The sequence below is a fragment of the Prinia subflava genome, chromosome 7, assembly GCF_021018805.1.
Source record: "Prinia subflava isolate CZ2003 ecotype Zambia chromosome 7, Cam_Psub_1.2, whole genome shotgun sequence".
Taxonomy (NCBI): Eukaryota; Metazoa; Chordata; class Aves; order Passeriformes; family Cisticolidae; genus Prinia; species Prinia subflava.
The window spans coordinates 29,123,521-29,142,824 of record NC_086253.1 but is presented as its reverse complement, the minus strand read 5'-3'; the positions used below and the strand labels follow the sequence as shown (position 1 = coordinate 29,142,824).

Genomic DNA, 19,304 nt, shown 5'->3' with positions numbered 1-19,304 from the left:
GTGTTTTGTGTTTGACAATCCCTGAATTATCAGTGCACAGGCAATGCTTTCTAGCCAACCTCTCATGGCACTTTGGCACTTATTTACTACGTTGAATAAAGAGCTATTTTAAGCTATATTTATTTGCACATAAAGTGCAATGTGTATAGTATGTGTATAACGTGTATAGTATGAACTGCAAGGGAATTGTCCCCAATCTTTGCTGGGATTGCCTACCACTTGTTTGCAGTTTGAAACTGTCAGTGCACATGCAGGCCATTTATTTTCCTGTCAAGGTCTATATTTTCCTTATCTCTCCACCACCTTTCCCCCTTCCTCCCACATGCTTGACCCCAGTGTTTTGGAACCAAGATTTGAGTGGTAAAAGTACGTTGTCACATTTAAAAAACAACAGATCCTTTTGGCTAGAACTTGTAAAAATCAATTGAAATTTGAAAAAGAAAACCTCTGAAAATAATTAGAATTACATACAATAAGTGTGGGGTTTGGGTAATTGTACTGTTAATCTGAAGCTTACATTTGTGAGTGAATATTTGTGGATTTATATATATATATATATAGTCAAAATGTTAACTGTATGAAAATGAGAGCTGAGTTGATATGGTATTAATAATATAGGATAAAAAGGTTTTAGAGAGATGTCAAACTGACTATTAACTAAAATTAATTGTTATGATTAAATGTGACATTTGAATGTATTTAGATGAAGTAATTATTAAGACAGTCAACCTTAATTCTGATCTTTTTTTAGTACTATTCACTAGCATCATAATCACAGTTGTGATAATGCAATATTTTTGCAGATTAGATTAAAGCAGTTTCAAAAAGTGTCTTTGTTTCCTTTTCTGCTTCTTACCTATTTTGGCAGATATTTCCTGTGTGATATTTTATTACCTTTCTGTATTTAATATAGAGATGTTTTTGGAGCTTAGGGACTTCTATTGCTCAACATCCTGGTGTTTCTAGAGGATTTTAAATATATGGCAGGGTTGTATTCTGATTTAGAATAATAATTTTTTTTAAATGATGAAACTGCTCATGATAGAAAATAAATTATAAGTTATAACTATCATAAATATTTATTTTAGAGGCATAATGCTTTTAAGCATTATTGAAAGCTATATTTCTTTGTATAAATAGTTTGTATTCTAATGCATGTTATGGTTAATAATTTATAAGATTTTTTGGAAGTCAAAACAGATTAGAGTCAAAGTAAATTATTTTTGTAAAACCAACAAAGTGATATTATAGAATGTATAAATATTTTGGTTAATCTAAAAGTTTTAACAAGCTGATTTTGAAAGCTAAGTCATATATTGGAGACATCAGAATTTAAATCTATTTCTAAATACTCAATTGGCCCATCTCTAGATTATTCCTCAAATGAGTTATGAGGAAACTACATAGGAAAAAAAGAAGGTATGCTGTCTTCTGTTTGCAGTTTTGTAGAAAATAGCACAGAGGATTACTGAATTTTTCATCTGTGAGAATTCAAGGCTTTGATCTGAGTCCTTAAATATTTGTGAATAAAACCTGTGCCAGTTTTTAATTAGTATTAATTCCAACTGTGAGGATTGAGAAGCAGAAGGATAATATCAGTCAGCAATCTTGAGAAGAAAAGAAGCTGTATTAATATATGTTCTGTCTACTGCCTGCATAGTAATTATTTTGGGGTGCTCACAATAAAAATAATCCCAGGTAGTGGAAAATCGGTGCTAAAAGTTAAGCAAAATAGGTGGCGAGGAAATGTCATGTTATGGAAGGTATTTTTCTATGTAAGTGGTGTTAGTGATTTAAAATAATATAATAAAATCTTTTAATCACCCTTATAACAAAATCATATAACAAAGTATTTCAGAGTTAGGAAACATTGGAAATAATTCTAGCCGTATATCACCTTACATCACATCTTTCTCCCTTGTGTTTAATATGTTACTCTGTATATATGTAGCATTTCTATGGACACTTGATGGACACTTGTTCAGGTGTTTGTTTTTTTTAATTCTCACTTAATGGGATGAGTGAAGTTCAGAGACTAAGTGCTAATTTTTTTTCTTTTGATTACTCTGTACATGACTGATTTCTCATTCATTTGTAAGTATTGTGTTGTGCTCTAAATATAGCATTCTTAATTTGCCTTACCTTTCTTTAATAACAATTATCTTTATGGTTCCCAAATGCGTCACAATCCTAAATTTATTTTTAGTGTCTCATGAAAGATGAAATACCATTTTCATCCTTACTCTCATAGTACATGACAAAGTATGAGTGGTGAGATTTTAAGCCTGAAGTATCAACTAAAGGTAAATATTCCTTTTGGAAATGTGAATATTTACAAACAGTTATCAGTATGTAATTTCAGCATGTTCAGGCACAGCTGTCTTGGCTTTATTTCCAGGTAGAAGCTCTGAGCATTTCTGTACATGAGATCCCTCGGTCTAATTCAAATTCCCTTGTTTTGTTTGTGGAAAGATAGCAATTAATAATGTCTGACATCCAAAAAGTTTTACTTGCACATTCACTAGAGTCCTTTGGTTTGTTTCTTCTGCTGAAATGCAGAAGTAAAAGAAAGTATAGAAACAAAAAATTCAATACTTGCTGCAGTACAGAAAGGGTTTTAAACTGACTCTGTGGTAACTAAAGTAACAAATTCTTTCAAGAAATTGAATTTATCAGTTTTCAGTATGTGGATTTATGTGGGTATATTTTACATATTAATTTACAAAATTCAGTTTTAAAAGTAGGCTAATGAAGATGCTTGAGCTTTTTCAGTGCTTGTTGTAGGTGACGTGACATAAACATATCAGTCATTGATGAGTCATTTGATTTCAAAAAAAATAACCCGATACTTGGAAAGAAACAGTCACAGAACTACTTAATATTCCTTGATCTTTGTTTTGAAGTTCTGCTTTGATGTATAGTCAGGCCTGTGAGAAATGTTGCCAGCTAATGCTTGTACTAGCTTTTCTGTAATTTGCATTGCAAATTGAATCATAGACTTACTCAGATTGAGAGGGAGGTCCTCTTACCCAACCCTGTGCTCACAGCAGTTCCAGTTAGAGCTGACTCTCTAGGTCTACCCCACATCAAATTGCAAATGTTTTAAGGATTCAAATTCTTTATTTCTCCGCTATTTGACCATTCTCATGTCATTTTTTTCTTATACCTAGTCAGATTTTCCTCTCTTGTATTTTTTATCTGTAGTCCCTTGATTTAGCTTTGTGAACATCTGAAGACTAGTGAGCTCAACACTTGTTTGAATTCAGCAAAGGGAAATGGGAAGTTCTAGAATCCTTTAGGATAGAAATGACACCTAGGGTCATGGGCTCCAACCATCCACCATTAATCGTGTCCCTAAGTGCCATAAATACATGCTTCATCTGAACTGCTTCACTACTATAGATGAACTCTACCTCCTCTTTAGTAACTTGAATGCCTTTCTTTTACTGTAAGGTTAGCTTAGAGTAGCTCCCATGTACGTGTTCATGCAATAGGTCAAGTTTCATCAGTTAAAGATTTCTCTTGCTCCAAGAAAGATGATCTCAAGCATTAATAAGAGAAGCTAAAACTCTGTGGTGAAAGTGTGTCCTTTTGGAGAAAACCATATCAGTTCAACAAGACTGGCTTATCATTATCATCATGTGAGCAATAGATAAAAGATAGCCAGATTAAGATGGATAAAACTTTGGTCAAAAATATTTAACAGTTCAGAGGGCCAGAACACCTCTCCAATGAGGAAAGATTAATAGGGTTGGAGTTCTTCGTGCTGGAGAACTCTGTAGAAAAAGGGAATTTCAGCTTTTCAGTACTAAAGGGTTCTTATAAGAAAGATGGGGACTCTGTGGTGGTAAGACCAGGGATAATGGTCTTGAAGTACAAGGGGGTTGATTTAGGTTGAATTTAAGGAAGACATTTTTTATAGCAATGGTGTTGAGGCACAGGAGCAGATTGTCCAGAGAAATTGTGGATGCCCTATCCCTGGAAGAGTTCAGAGTGAATGGGACTTTGGTCAACATGGTCCAGTGAAGAACATCCCAGTCTGTGGCAGGGCATGGTGGAATAGGTGATTATTAAAGATCCCTTCAAGCCCAAACCATTCTGTGATTTTCTTGTTGTTGCACTTTGCAATGTTCTTTCTTTTGAAGACATCTGATAAAAGCCTCTTGTTTTGATTGAAAGCTGGAATTGCTCTTTTTTGGCACAGAGTATAAAACACAGCTTGAGTATTACTCTGTTCAGAAGAGAATCTTAAGATCTGCATTTATTTGCTATCATCAAAAGAAAGATATGGAAGTAAAAAAGTAAAATTCTTATGAAATTTCATGTTTCTAAGTAACAGTGAAAAAAATGGAAACCATTCTGAAGGACATGGACCATCTTTGTTACTTTTTATGTAATTTGAATATGTACATTTTTTATGTTTATAATTGAAATCTTAAGTTTAATATTGGCATAGCAGTCAGTCATTGGAATATATCAATGAGAAGAGTTTTCATTCTCTGTGCTGTTGCTCTGGGGTTTTGTTTCAGTTTTAAAGTGGTGTGTGAATGGAGGGAGGTTCTATTTTCTGCTTTGCTTTGACCTGAATATTAGGACCTTGGATTTTTTTCCTCCTTTAGGCATGCCCTGTATATTTTCTTTAAAGTGACAGTTTCTGAGGTTGAAAAAGTTAACTGTATTACTCATAAAAGACCTCCCAGGTGATAAGAGAATGAAGAAAGATTAAATACAACGTTGACTGCATTGCTCACCTCTTCATCTTTCTGTTTAATAAAACACAAACAGAATAGAACAGCAAAGATGCCATAGTAATTTAGAAGTAGAGCACTGGTTGAATTCTTTGCCAAATATGCCAAACCTTTAGCTTTTTATTATTCCCTGTGATTGTTATTAGATCCTGTTGTTCATTACCTGCCAGTTGGAATGAAGTCTGGCATAAAAAAGGGGTGGTTTGACATTAATGCAGCTTCAGAGAAATTAGATTTTCTGTCAAGTTTAGCAGCACTGAGGATAAATACAAAGGGTTATGAGCAGTCTAATGATCTTCAAATCTGCAGCTTCATCCTATCCTGTATCCCAGAAAGCTAATGTGATTTCTCAGGAAAAGGTACCAAGATGCGTCAGTTATCTTTCTCCTCCATGCATAGGCTATCAACTCTGATGTAATGCATTACCATTATAATAAAAAGAATTTGTCAGTCAGGAAGCAGATACAGATAGAAGCATACATTTGGAGGCAGAAAGGGAGGAAGAGAAGGAGAAGTACAGTCATGTTGATGTAGAGATTTTTTACAAATTCTGACATGCATTTAATTTATTAAAATCTCTCCTTTGAAGTATAAATAAAAAGCACATATTCTGTCATTGATGTTATCATACTGATTTTGCTAGCCTTTTATTTATGCAGTACTAATGTGAAGACTTTTATGTAAAGTAATTGTGGAATTTGGAGTTAATCAAGGTATTTCAATAAAAAATGTAAAATGAAAAAGTCTCAATGGTTTTAAAAGCTGTGAATAGATTACAGCTTTGGTATGAATTAATTGAAATGTAAATTTTCACTATGACAGAAATAAGTTCAAAGTCACAGCGGTTCTTCTCATCCTCTTTATTCTACCAACTTTACTGGACATGTTTAGGTTTTTAAAGGAAATCTGTAGAGGTTGTAACTAGCTAAATATTATAATTAACAATTTTTTTCTCATTATTTTGTATTTTCAGGTAACATGCATTTGGAACAGGAATGAATACAGGTCAGGCAAAAATATCTTTAATATCCCATCGAGGCAGTTTTTATGTAATTGAAAGTCTAATATCAATATGCCTATTTTCTCAATATAATACCTAAATAATACCTATTTTCTCAGCAATGTATCTGATCCAGAATCTGTTTCTTTGGTTTCACAGTTACTGACTATCATTCAAATTCAGTGTTTCTTTCACTCTCTAGTCACTTCGATTTCTGTTTTTTTGCTTTAGTGGCCAACAAAAGCAAATCCCTTATTTTTTGGCCCTAATGTTAGAAATCAGTGAGTGAAATCTTACTCTTTTTTTTCTTGTGATTGTTTATCGACTTCTGTTTTAAATTGTATTCTGTATTATGTGAAATTCCAGTGAGCACTGGCTGCATGAAACCTAGAAAGTACTGCTTGTTATGAAGTTGTAAACATAAAATTCTTAAGGGTTTTTTGTGGATTAATTTTGCCTTAAATCCATGATTTCTTAGGAACTATCAGAAAGAGTTGCTTGAATTTCAGCTGTGTGAGTTCTGCCCACCCATATCAAAATTTGTTCTCTCTACAGAACTAATTTTGAGAAAGTGTCAAGTATCTGTATCTTTTCAGTGACCATTAGAAATATTCAGTAAAAGAAGTCTTTAAAACTGAAAGATAGTTTTCTTAGAAGAAGGTAATTGAATGATTTTCATTCTGCTTGTTAGGTAGATTTTTTTGTTCCATTTTGATGTGAAGGTACAAAAAGAATACAGATAAACTATTTTGATTTATAAATTTAAAAATGAATTATTAAATTTGATTTTGCATAATGGAAACAGGAGCTTTTGTGTCACGTGTTGATACTAGCCACTTTGATGGCCCCTGTGTATTCCAGTTATTTTCCTGTAAAATGGAAGTTTTGACATAAGCATTTTTCTTTCATTTATGGTATTACATGTACTGAAGTATAATTTAACTGTGACAAATTATTTTTATTATTGTTATCCCAGAGACTCTTTGGAAGCTAAAGAAACACCAGGGTTCTATGTCAGTATTTAAAATAAACAAGAAACTTTAAGTAAGTCTACTTGATGTGTAAAATACAGTCAGTTCGTATAGACTGTGACATTTTAAGTCAGATTTTCTTTTCAGAATAAGAAACATTTATGATCCATGATTTGTAGGATATGAGGTCGATGAGAAACTGAAGTGGTTTCTGTTGTCTTGGGGTCAGGCACCCTAGATTTTGGAAGTCACTAGAAACTACTCCTGATATATTTCTAAGTAGTTGAAAGCAATATCTGTTACCTAGATCTACATAAAATTTGCATAAACATAAAGCTTTGACTTTGAAATTTTCCAGTTAGAATGATTAATGAATTGCAAAAATGCCTTCAGGGAAAAGATGTCCTACATTAGTGGAGAGAGAGCCAGACAAGACGTCTGTTTAGCTTAAAGCACTACTTGTCTCGAAAGGCAAGACTGTTCCTTTTCAACTAATATTCTGCATGTCAAAACCATTGAAGTCTGGTAACTAACTGTAGCCAAGTGAGACTGTCAACTGATTTTTATTTTCACACAAGTCTGTGAAACTGCAACTTTTTGAAGCGATAATGGATTCTTATTTCTGAAAATTAATTATAAGGATCTTTATCAGTCTGTGAACATGATGCTTTTAAGTTTCTCTGATTCATTTTCATACAGGTACAGTTCTGTAAATAGTAAAAAATGCATAATAAAAATAATTCTCTACAGAAATTGCTTTGCACATACCATAACTTCGTTGTGTTTCCAGATTTCCTGTCTGTGTTTACTTATCCTTGTAATTACACAAATAACTTCGTGTGTTATTTAGAAATTATTTGGATTAATGTATTTGTTTAGCACTTATTACAGAATTACTGAGGCCAATTGCATTGCTCTGAGGCCCAGTGGATTGGTTGTAAATGGGCCAATATGAATAAATGTCTTTTAAGTAAAATTTATGGAAGTTAATGAGATGAAATACCCTACTTTAATTCTCTGGCCTGAATTCCTTAATGTCTTTCACAAGCCTCCATTTCAAGACAATGAATTTTAGAAGTGTTATAGTTTTTTAATTAATAAAACATAGTGTTGTTCCTGAGAGAATCATTTTTGTCTTAGGTATGCTTCTGAAATATCAACTAGTCATACACAGCTTAAGTATTTTGGAAAGCAGAGTATTGTGTTAGCTGTGGAAGCTGTCTAAATGTTTAGTTCATGAACTGGTAGACGTTAACTTATTTATTGTTTTAAAATACAGCTTTCATTTTTAATTAATATCTTAATAAATGTATCTGCAAAGAATCCCAGTTTTAAAATAAAGATACTCATTATATACACAAGCCATATATTAGGTTTTATGTTTTAAAAAAAGCTTGGTCCTAGCAAATATTTTTCATATTTGGTGGTTTTGGAAGCATTTAAACATTTTTTCTGCTGACATCAAAGAATATTTTTGTACTGTTTCTTAGATGGATTATACCTTTAATTTGATAAGAGCTAAACATTTAAGAACACCTTTGAAGATATTATCTGAAGCACTGATGTGCAAGACTGTAGTACCTGATTTTGTGGGTACACTACAAAAATAACTATTTTTAATCTATACATGACTGAGAGAATTAGAATTATTTCAAGAAAAACAATTTTTAAGCTGACTGTGTAAATGACTTTAATTATTATTATAATTCAGAGGCACAATGTTCCAAATTTTCATGCAAACACTAATTATCTGGACAATAGTTCCTTTACAGAGTTGTTTTAGTATATTATTATAACAATAGAATCATTAAGGTTTGAAAAGACCTGTAAGATCAACAAGTCCATCAGTCAGCCTAGCACCACTACCATGTTCATCATTAAACCTTGTCCTCAAGTGTTATATCCACATTACTTTAACACTACCAGGGATGATGACTCTGCTGCTTCCCAGGGCAGTCTGATCCAATGTTTTTAAACCCTTTCCAATTTTCTTTTTCCTAATATGTACTCTAAATCTCCCCTGCAGGAACTTGAGTCCGTTTCCTTTCATCCTGCCATTGTCACCTGGGAGAAACGACTGGCACCCTCTCACTCCAACCTCCTTTTAGGCAGCAGTAGAGAGAGGTAAAGTCCCTCCTAATCCTTCTTTTCTCCACACCAAGCAACCCCAGCTGATAAACAAACCTCAGCTACTTCTCATAGTGTGAGGTAGAATATTTGGTGCCTATCTTACTGTTTTTTAACTGGAGAATGATGGTTTTCATTGTGCAGGGAATGGTGTACAAGCACTGTTTTTAAGTTAGATTTTCCAGTATTTCATTTTAGCTACCTGGAACATTTTGAAGTGGATTTATTAATGGTCATGTAAACTTACTGATAGCTAGGAGAACTTCATTGCCACTATATAGAGTGACAATGGTGTTTTGCAAATAAAAAAAGATCATCTTAGTTATATTTGAGGGCCAGCAACTAAACTAATCTTTCTGACGTGGTTAGACTGATTCTTTGGGTACAGAATGTTGAGCAAGGTTTTCTGCATGAACTGTCATAATATTCAGAGACGGAGTTGTTGGTCCTTCTTCATTCTTGTAATTGAAACCACATACACAACTGCAAAATTAACAAAAGAAATTATTTTGTTCTTAGAACTTCAGCACTTAGGAATTGCCGTGTTTCCTTTAACTACCAGCTGTAATGTCACAACTCTGCACATGAAAGCAAGGACTTGACACTGCTGCTTTGAAATGTTTCCTTTTGGGACCTGTGAGATCCTTAGAGCTTTCTACAGACTGTTAAACTATAGTATTACTCTGAAGATGTTTTGCATCATTACGCAGAATATAAAACGTGTATCTAGGCCTTGTTCTTTAGAGTAGCTACCTCTCTGGTTTGACATATTAAACTCTTTCCTGTCACTGATGAATGACAGTTATACAGGAGCTCCTTTTCATTGACGTTGTAAAATAGAATGTCTGCCTTTAAATTTATAGAAGCAAAAAAAAAAAAAAAAAAAAAATCCAGGAAAAGAGGAGTAATGTAAAGTCATGTAACAAAGAGATAATGGCAAAAATATGAAGATTTTTTTTCTTTTGGTAATTTTCTTCTTTAGAGGAAGGATGATAGCAAATGCTGTGAGGATAAGGTTTCTTTTGGACTGGATCTATTTCCTTCTGAGAGAGACTTTGAAACAGCATCAATTAGGTCATCTATTGGCAATTGATGTACAGATACTGAGCACACTTAGATTCTGTTTGGGTTTAATTGTCCATTTTTTAAAATTGTTTTTCTTTGAAGGGTTTGTTTATTTTTTATGGTGGTCAAAGGATGATTGTAGAATTTATGGCTACCAGATTGCTTGAAATATCATCTAGTTTTAGTAATCCCTGAACATATAGAGTGGGTGACCAAATTGCTGGAGTTTGCATGTTACAGTTCTTTTTCTCTCAGTTTACTTAAGGGCTTTATTTGCTCTTTTAGGCTTTCACAGGAAAACCTAAAGTCTGTTCTATTGCTTTGAAAGGACTGTGTTACAATTTAGAAATCTAATTTTGTGATGAAATCATTGAGGAACCAAAATATAGACTTCAGCTGAAGAAATGTAAGTGCTTCTGGGGCTTTGGGAAGATGCTGTTTATTTCTCCTTTTCCATCATATGCTTTTTTTCATGTTTGTTTGACTGCCATATTTATATCAAAGTCACTATTAATCTTAGGATAATTTAATTAGGCGTTTTTTAGTAGTGACTGGTATCCTGAGAGGATTGATAATTATGGATTAGACTTTGTATACTCTTTAAAATGGCTGCATTAAAAAAGGACCAGTGGGGATTTTGAACAAGCTGTCACTTAGGCAGATGGAACCACTGAGTAAGAAAATAAAACAAGTTAAGTGAAGTAAAAAGGTCATCGTAATATTTCCGAACTCTTGAAGTTTTATGGGTTTTTTTGGTTGTGAGCATTTCTTGGTTGTTTTTTCCTCCTGATAACTTTCTTAATCATATGTTAACTGCTGAGCCAATCTTTGTAAATACAAGAGAGACTTTGATAAGAAAACTGGTGATTTTACAGAAAACTTACACAGCTGTGGTGTAGAAATTATTTTCACTGTGTATCAAAAAACCCAGAATAAAATTTCTTGGATCTACTGACTTCTAACTCCTCTTCTTTAATTAATATCTTTCCTTGTCTTGAAAGTATGGAAAGATAATTTTTCTTTATCAATGTTATGGTGTCTGTCAGTCTTTTTAAGCCTAGTCTGCTTGGACTTTTCCTCTAGTCAATGAAAAACAGGTCCTTTATAGTGTTAAAGATCAGTATCTCTTCAGAATTGCCTGTTATTTGTGATCCAACAGTGGATGGTACACATGGGGATAAGCAGCCACTGTGCCCCACTGCAACAAAACCCTCTTCGACTTTTTCTGTTATATTTTACATCTAATAAAATGGAATATGATGAGGTGGATAAAATCTTTTGACAGTGTCTCACTGCAGAAAATAATGAAGTGAAATTTCTGCAAAATAGTTTAAGATGTTTGGGATAGGTCTGCTGATCCTCCTCAATGTGCTCAGTGATCTGAAATCTTTTGTCATAAAGGTAATTGAAGAATTTGCCTATTTGTGATGCAACAAAGCAGTGACACGTTGAATATATTTAAGTAGCCTTTTCAGTGCAGGAGGCTCTCTCATAGGGAAGAGACTTCTGATGAGGGTGCTAATAGGAAGATGGGCTTAGTAATGTGAAAAAGAGAAAGAGAATTTTTTCCAAGAAGGAAAAAAGTGAATTTAGGCTTATAACCATTTAACAAGAGTGGACTGTGCTAATGATTCAGTGGCTGTTCTCAGCTGAGGTGCAACACAAATGGTCCTGAGTAGCAGTAGGGATAATGATTAGTGGTAAGAAAGTGGTTGGATTGAGAAATACAGTCAGTGATACCTACTCAGATAGGAAATGCGGTAACAGTGAAATTTGTCACAAACAGAAATCTTAAAAAAATATTGAAGAAGATCTTAAAGAATTTTAAATTCTGTGTCTGAATGGTTAATAAGCCATCAATAATGTAACCTTTATGGACTGTTGGCCGTGAGGAGGTGAATTCCAGGAAGAGACTATAGACTCTCAGGCAGCCCTACATGTGCTGTTTTTGGAACAGCTGAGAGACAAAAGAATTGTGGATTGTAAGGACTTGAGGATAAGAAGGGTAAGAACTGTGAAATTAGAAACTGATCAGGGAGAGGGAAAAGGATAAAGTTTTTATCATCTCCCCTTTATTCTACTGTGTAGAATAGGCTTTGTACTACGTTAAGGCTGTGTACTTAACTGAACAAAAACCAAAAAAAAAAAAAAAAAAAGAAACAAAGCTACTAGGAGCTTCAGAATGAAAGAAAACACAGTAAGTGCTTCTGTTTTGTTATTACTACAATAAATAGTAACTGCAGTCATGAAGAGAAGTGTTACTTTTCTAGGAGCACCAGGATCTTTTAAGAGTGAGTCTTGGTGGTTTGTACTTTTGATATAAGATGGAGTTTTTATTCTAAACTTGAACTTCACTTCCTTGCTTTATTCTTCTGTCTGTTTGAAGATGTTCACTTTGTCAAAAATGCTGGTTGTCTTCTTATTTACCTCAAGCAAGGTTTTTAATATATTTCTTGTATATAATAGTGCTGAAGCACTTAGAAGTACTGTAAAAAGATCTCTTGACTTAATTTTCCAGTCTTAAATGATACTTTCTTGAGCCTGCTATCCTCTATTCTCCAGCAATTAATATTATAATCTTTTTTGTCTCAATATTTTTACTTTGGTTTGATCTTTTTGTTACATATTTTCATAATATATAAGAACAATGAATGGTAAGAGAAAGTAAATACTTCTCTTAGACCTTTATGTTAATTTGAGTGTTCACATGTAAAGTATGTTCTGAATGTACTCTGATACTGTAGTAGTCACAGATAATAGAATAATTTCTGCACTTAAACCCAGCACTCTTAGATTTCATTAGATCTAATTATAACTGTTTTTTTTAAAATCCCATGCAAATAACTTTATAGGCTAAAACCCATTCTATTCTACTTACCTAATTACTTTTTAGTACAAGTAAGCAACTGAGGGCTTGTAAAGAATACCAAACAGGGATATCAGTGACTAAGGCTTTGTAAATAAAATCACTAGTTGAAATCTTGACTTTTCCATTTATGAATTAGTTCTTTTAGCATGTTTTGGGGCTGTGTGTGGGCTGTTTCCCCTCAGAAACTGAGCTAATATACCAGTCAAAGTTGTCTGTGTTTAGGAAAGCCACGCTAATGGTATTTCTGGGAAGAGACTCCACAAAGATTATTCATTGTCAGCTTAGCAAAGTCAGTGAAGCTGCTGAAATTGGAATGTGCCCAAGTTATACTTACTATTGCTGCAACAGCCACACCTATCAATATGACTTTTCTGGTAAAAATTGAGAAAACATTTTTTCCCCACAACATTATTTTGCTAGAGAAATATTAAGAGGCCTATTGGTGTAACAGTTCTTGGTCATAGGGAGGATTTGTCATATTTGTATCATTAGATACAAATATGCTTACCACCCGCCCACCAAACAAAACAAAAAAAAAGAATAGTAGTGACTTTTCATACAGTGAAATATACATTTCTTGAGACTTTTGAATGTATTATTTAAAAGGTCCTACAATCTTTCCACCCTTAAAAGAATAGCTCTTTTCATGTTGTCTTTAGTTGCAACTGTGTTGAAGAAAACTGCACTTAAGTTATGTGGGGTTTTTTCTTTTTTTTTTTTTTAAGAAATGTCTAGAACTTTTTCTTCCTAATTCTATATACTTTCCATATAAATGAATTTAAGAAATTCTTTGTGGGGAAAAGTAAAGTAAAAGTATCTGTAGTCCACTGCACAGTTCTTCCCTGAAAAGTCTCTTTTCACAACAATGTTCAAAACCAGTAGAAATCTGTTCAGAATTTTAGGTGTAGCAAGATTTTCTCACCCGCACTTAGCCAAAAGCGAGAGTATCAGCCTACAAAATATTAATTCTGTGAGGACCATCTTGGTGTTTCCTTTGTTCCAATGACCTGCAGTTCTAATGACAAATTTTTTTTTGTAGTCTCTGGGCAGTATTTCCAAGAGCACATCTGTTTCTACTTTCTTTTTACAAAAAATTAGGATAAAAAACTCTCTGAAAGTATTCCAAAGAAAAGATGCAAATATGACCAAGATTTTTAAGAATCAAAAAAGAAAAGGGATGAAGTTCCCCACATTTCACACAAAAGAGGATGCTTTATATACTTAGAGTATGGAAAGTTGACCACCAGTGTTTAAAGGAAATTGTTTGAAGATGTGGAAAATTTAAACTGGCAAATTTGGAGTTAAACTGCCTGATAATGCAGCTAAAATTACAATAGAGCTTCTTTTGAGCAAAGATTGAATTGGTGGTCAGAACTAGGACTGTATTTCATGCTGAGCATTCAAATTTAAGACCTATTTTATTAAAAATAGTACAGTTGTGCAGGTGAGAAAAGGCAGACAGGAATTGCATCTAAATTACTATGGTCAGATTCTATAGAATTCTGCCTGTCTTTCTCTGAACAGGCAATAGCATTTTCAGCTAATGAAATAAGAACACGTTAGTTAATTAAGTTCACTTTACACTCCTTTAAAAAGAAATATGGACATTGTCCGTTATCAGGATAGCAGTAGAACAAAATTACTTTTTTTAATGTCAAGTATTGCAGGAGCCAGCTACTATAAAAAAGGCTGCAAAATTCAGCAGTAGATTTATCAGACTGACTTCTCTCTTTTTTTTGCTTCATACTATCTGAAGGTAAGAAAGCAGACAGTGAGTTATCTAGTTTTTGTACTCTTTCATTGCAGAAAAATAGATGTTTCCTTGGCACGTTTGATAGTTATGTTCCCTGAAATATTTAAACAAAAAGGTTAAAACTAAACACTTGAATCTTGTGGGCTTTTATTCTAATCCGTTGTAGCAATATGAAACTTTCCTTAATAAATGGTGAATTTGTTTTTTTCTTTTATCTTCTTATTTTTTTGTCATCATGTGTTGACATACATTCATTTATATAAATTAGTGAGGGTCTTGAGCTGTTAGAAATGAGTGGCCACAAAGTCAAGAGGTATCGTGTTGTCTTTAAAAATGTGCTTTAAGCTTTTCAGGTCAAAGGGTGTGCTTTTCACTCTAATTTTAAAGATTACACACCATAAATTAAAGGTCTAGATCACGTGCTTTCAGGATTTCTGCTATTCCATTTCCTTCTTCACTTTTTTCAGCTGATAAAGGTGTTTGTATTTCCTGCTGCTAAAGCTGTTGAGTTTGTCTGTATTACTGTACATGTTTGTGATTTTTGAATTCCTAGTGGAAGGAAAGCCAGCTGCTTGACCTCAGGACAGTATCTTGGAAGGTTTGGATCCTGCTTTGGAACAGAAGGAGCCACACCCATTTGGGTGAATACTTTAGTCATAGATCTCTGATAATAAAGACTTCAGTCTTGTTTTGATTTTGCATGTCACAGGACAAGGTTCTTAACCCTTGAGAAGTGATTTAACAAACAGTTCCAGGACAGAGCGAGGGCTCTTCCAGCAGGCTGTCAAGGTACAATGTTGGAGATGGGTGGAGCACCACTTTCATATTTTTTATCAGTTAACAATATGCTTATGAGGAGCATAACATATTTTGTCTTTAAAAACTAAATAAAAGCATTTCAGTGTGTGGTATTTGCCCATAATGTAAGTTTTTGGAGACCTACCAGCATAAGATGTAGCAATCCTATGTGCCCTTTAAGTAGTCCTGTTAATAAATCCTTTTGTGTCCATTGCACTGTGCTCTTATGCACAAGAATGACAGGGAGGATGATCTGTGGTACCTTGTAATACTCTGCATGTGTCCTCTAATGGCACAATTTTTGAACACATTCCATAGTAATATCTCTGTGCCCAAGACAGCAGGTAAATTGATTGACTCACTATGGCTGTTCTGTAGGACTACACCAAAGGCAAAGAGAGGTAGATAGCTTGAAGACATTTTGGATGTCATTGCAGGGGTGCTGGGGAGAAAAGAAAGGGTAGTAAGATGTCAACCCTTCTCTTAGATATAATAAATGTCCTGTATGAGTAGAAGACCTAAGAGCATCTGCTCTTTGGGTGCTGTAGGATTGATGTTGGTTGGTTTAGTTTTTTTTCTTTGTCAGATGTTAGCACTTTGACTACTTCAGGTGTCATCTCTTACCACTTGCAATGCTGTTCTCTCTGTGGTCTTTTTCACGGATATGAGATCTAAGAGTAGAACAACTGACACTTTTGTGCTTTTCCAACTTGTCTATCATTGACTGGTTGTAGATATTCTTTTGGGGTGACAGACATACTCTCCTCATTTTTCCAGCTTCTATTGTCATTCTTCTTTTGTTGTTTTCAGTTGCAGAGAAGCAGAGCACCATTTTCATGAAGTAAGAGCACTTTCCTACATCTCAGATTGATTTTGTCTGTGTAGGCACTTGTCTGAAAGTTCCCAGCATCATCACTGTCAGTTTTTGACATAGGCTTTTTTTTTTCACTTTTATGTTGAAGAAAATATCAATATGTGAAACAGCGTTGCTCTGTCAAGTTACATTTTTTGTTGAACACAATTCTTTAATGTGAGTTCAGCTATGGCTAAGTGACTAGTGAAAACACCCATAGTAACATGAATGCCTGTATACAAAAATGAGTGAATCTAGCTAATTTGTATTACAACTTCTTAGGTATACATGTGGTTACTGTGGAGCAGCTAACCCTTCAAGGACCTCCTTTCCCACATGATCAGCATTTTTACACAGTTGCAGTTTCATCCTTTATGGAAAATGTTTTGATCTTTGTATACAACTGGTCTGTCACATGAGTATTTTTGAAAGATTATGAACCAAGCATTATTCTGTTTTAGACAAAATTAATCTGAACTGTAGTGTGACTGAAAATTTTTAGAAGAAACTTCTTCTGTCTATTAAACCAAAGTTACAGTGACCAGAAAGATGGTTTGCAGCATTTAATTCCATGCCTTAATGGAATTCATGTAGTCCTCACCATTCCACAGCACGTGGATGGAGTTCAAACAGGGCTGGAGATTGGGACTTATGGTGATAAAGGCATAAAAGTGCGTTATATCTGCCAGATTGCCTCTCCAGAACCCACAGCGTTTTGGGGCTGATAGAATACAAGGAAAGAATGATTTTAGATTCTAGTCATCTCTAGCCATCTAGGATGGTTTATGTCATTTAGTTCAAATATTTTCAGTTCAAATAAGTCAGCAGCATAGATTTCAATCTGTGATGGAGACTAAGAAAAAAAATAGCTATGAGGATGGCATTTGGTTTGAGGTAATTCTTTCTCAGTTTGGTCTCGTTATGTTTTTAATTTGGCCAGTTAGCAAATTTCCAATAACCTTTTATCTGTGTGGCCGTTCTTCTGACCTCGTTAGTACTTCATTGTTTTAAATACAAGAGTTGGGATTGTTCAGCCTGGAGAAGGTTCCAGGGAGACCTTACAGCAGCCTTCCAGTACCTGCAGCCTACAAGGCATTGTAGTCTTGAAGAACTTTTTGTGAGGCTATGTAATAAAAGGACAATGGCTTTAAACTGAAAGAAGGTTTTTAGATTAGATAGTAGGACAAGTTCTTTACTGCAAGGGTGGTGAGTCACTGCAACAGATTGCCCAGAGAAGACTGAGGATGCCACATCCCTGGAAGTGTGCAAGACCAGGTTGGATAGGGCATCCTGATCTAATGGGAGGAGGCCCTGTCTGTCGACAAGGATTGGAACTAGATGGTTTTTAAGATCCCTTCTAAAACAAATCATTCCATGATTCTGTGACTTCTGTAGCTAATTCATGATTTAAGAGGTATATTGTCAAGTGAATTGTGACATTTGTTTCCTCATAGTCAGTTTCAGACATTATCTTAATAGAGATTTTTGTTAATTAATAAGTTTGAGATAATCTGAGAGAATCATAAATTTCTGATTAGTATTGGGGGAGATTCAGACAACAATAGGAAACATTTCCTTAGCAGGAGGTAGGGCAAATACTAGAACAGGCTTCCTAGAGGAGTGGTTGGTACCCCAGTCCTGTCAGTGTTATAGAGGCATTCGGACAATGCCCTTGGTAACAAACTTTTTGTCATTGCTGAAGCAGCCAAGCGCTGAACCAGATGGTCATTAGAGGTCTGTTCCAACTGAAATATTGTATTTAGGAAGTACTTGGGCATTCTCACTTTCAGTTAGGTTTTTAGATCTAGCCTTCATTTTTTTTGTCAGCCACTCTTTTTCATCTTTTTTTCTCAAAAATTCACCACGAGATATATTCATGAACTACCTTTGTATATGGTAGCAGTGTCAGGAGTAGAAATATTGACTTATATTGAGCCACTGGTTTAGCCTTTCTTTTCTTACATTTTTTCCTTTTTTCTTTTCCCATAAAAGCCTTTAAAGAGTCTTATGATCTTACTGAAGTAATTTATCCTATGTGCTTAGTCTTGTCATGATCCTTTCGATTCTATCCTTAGAAGTTCCTTTCTAATGCATTCTTATGGTATTATTCATTCCTAGTTTGTTGGCTTATTCTGAACAAAAACACTAGGACAGAATACCCAGCCTTGTAAAGTGTGATGCAAGGCATGAATTTATAGCAAGTGAAACAAAAGAAAAGAAAACAAAGCACAGCCTTTAATTTATCTCACATGGTCCAGTAAGTGCATCAAAGAAAAATGAAGTTTTGTTTTCCTTTTCTTCAAATGGATTCCTTGAGACAACCCAGGGACTCAATCTGTTTGAATGATGTTTTTTTGACAGCTTAGCACAATAGTAATTTTGAAGGAAACCTTGTATTTATAGTTATTTATGAGAGAAAAAAATAGTTTGGCACTTAATAGGTTACTATCTTACTTAGATGGGAGGAAGGAAGGGGCAGTTACTACAAGAATTGTGGAGTATCTTTTATTTGCGTACTTTCAAGGGATACTAATGAGCCAGCAGGTGAGGTACTTTCTTGTTGTGGTTTCACCCCAGCTGACAGTCCCAGGGAGCCACTGGCTCACTCTTCCACAGGTGGGATGAGGAGGGATCAGAAGATTAAAAGAGAAAACTTGTGAGTTGAGATAAAGATAGTTTAATAGACAAAGCAAAATTGTGCACATAGGCAAAGCAAAACAAGGAATTCATTCACTGTTTCCTGTGGGCAGGCAATGGTTCAGCCGTCTCCAGGAGAGCGGGGCCTCATGATGTGTAATGGGAGCACAAATGCCATCGTTCCAAATATTCCCCCTTCCTCCTTCTTTCTCCAACTTAGGTGCTGAGCATGATGCCAAATGATCTGGAATATGCCTTTGGTTAGTGACAGTCAACAATTCTGGCTGTGTCCCCTCACAGATCCTTGTGCACCCCCAGGGTCCTCACTGGTGGGGTGGAGAGCATAACAGGCCTCAACTGCAAGTGCTTCTTGGTAATAATAGGAACATCTCTGTGTTATCAACAGCACAAATCTGAAATGCAGCCCCACACCAGTGAGTATGAAGAAAATTAACTCTACTCCAGACATAACGAGCACCATCT

The 19,304-nt window shown here is 34.6% G+C and overlaps 1 protein-coding gene across 5 annotated transcripts in view; it reads left to right on the top strand.

Moving 5' to 3' along the window:
* The window catches only part of SGCZ (sarcoglycan zeta), a 445,512-nt gene that overhangs the window by 167,770 nt on the left and 258,438 nt on the right, over positions 1-19,304 (top strand). For 2 of the 5 annotated variants that reach the window (XM_063402018.1, XM_063402019.1), the window contains one exon: positions 5,722-5,753. The exons of 1 other annotated variant lie outside the window; for it this stretch is intronic. The gene's annotated coding sequence lies outside the window, so the exon portion shown is untranslated. Of the gene's footprint in view, positions 1-5,721; positions 5,754-8,745; positions 8,844-19,304 lie in introns of all 5 variants that reach the window. 2 more of the 5 variants (XM_063402016.1, XM_063402017.1) reach the window with 2 other exon arrangements.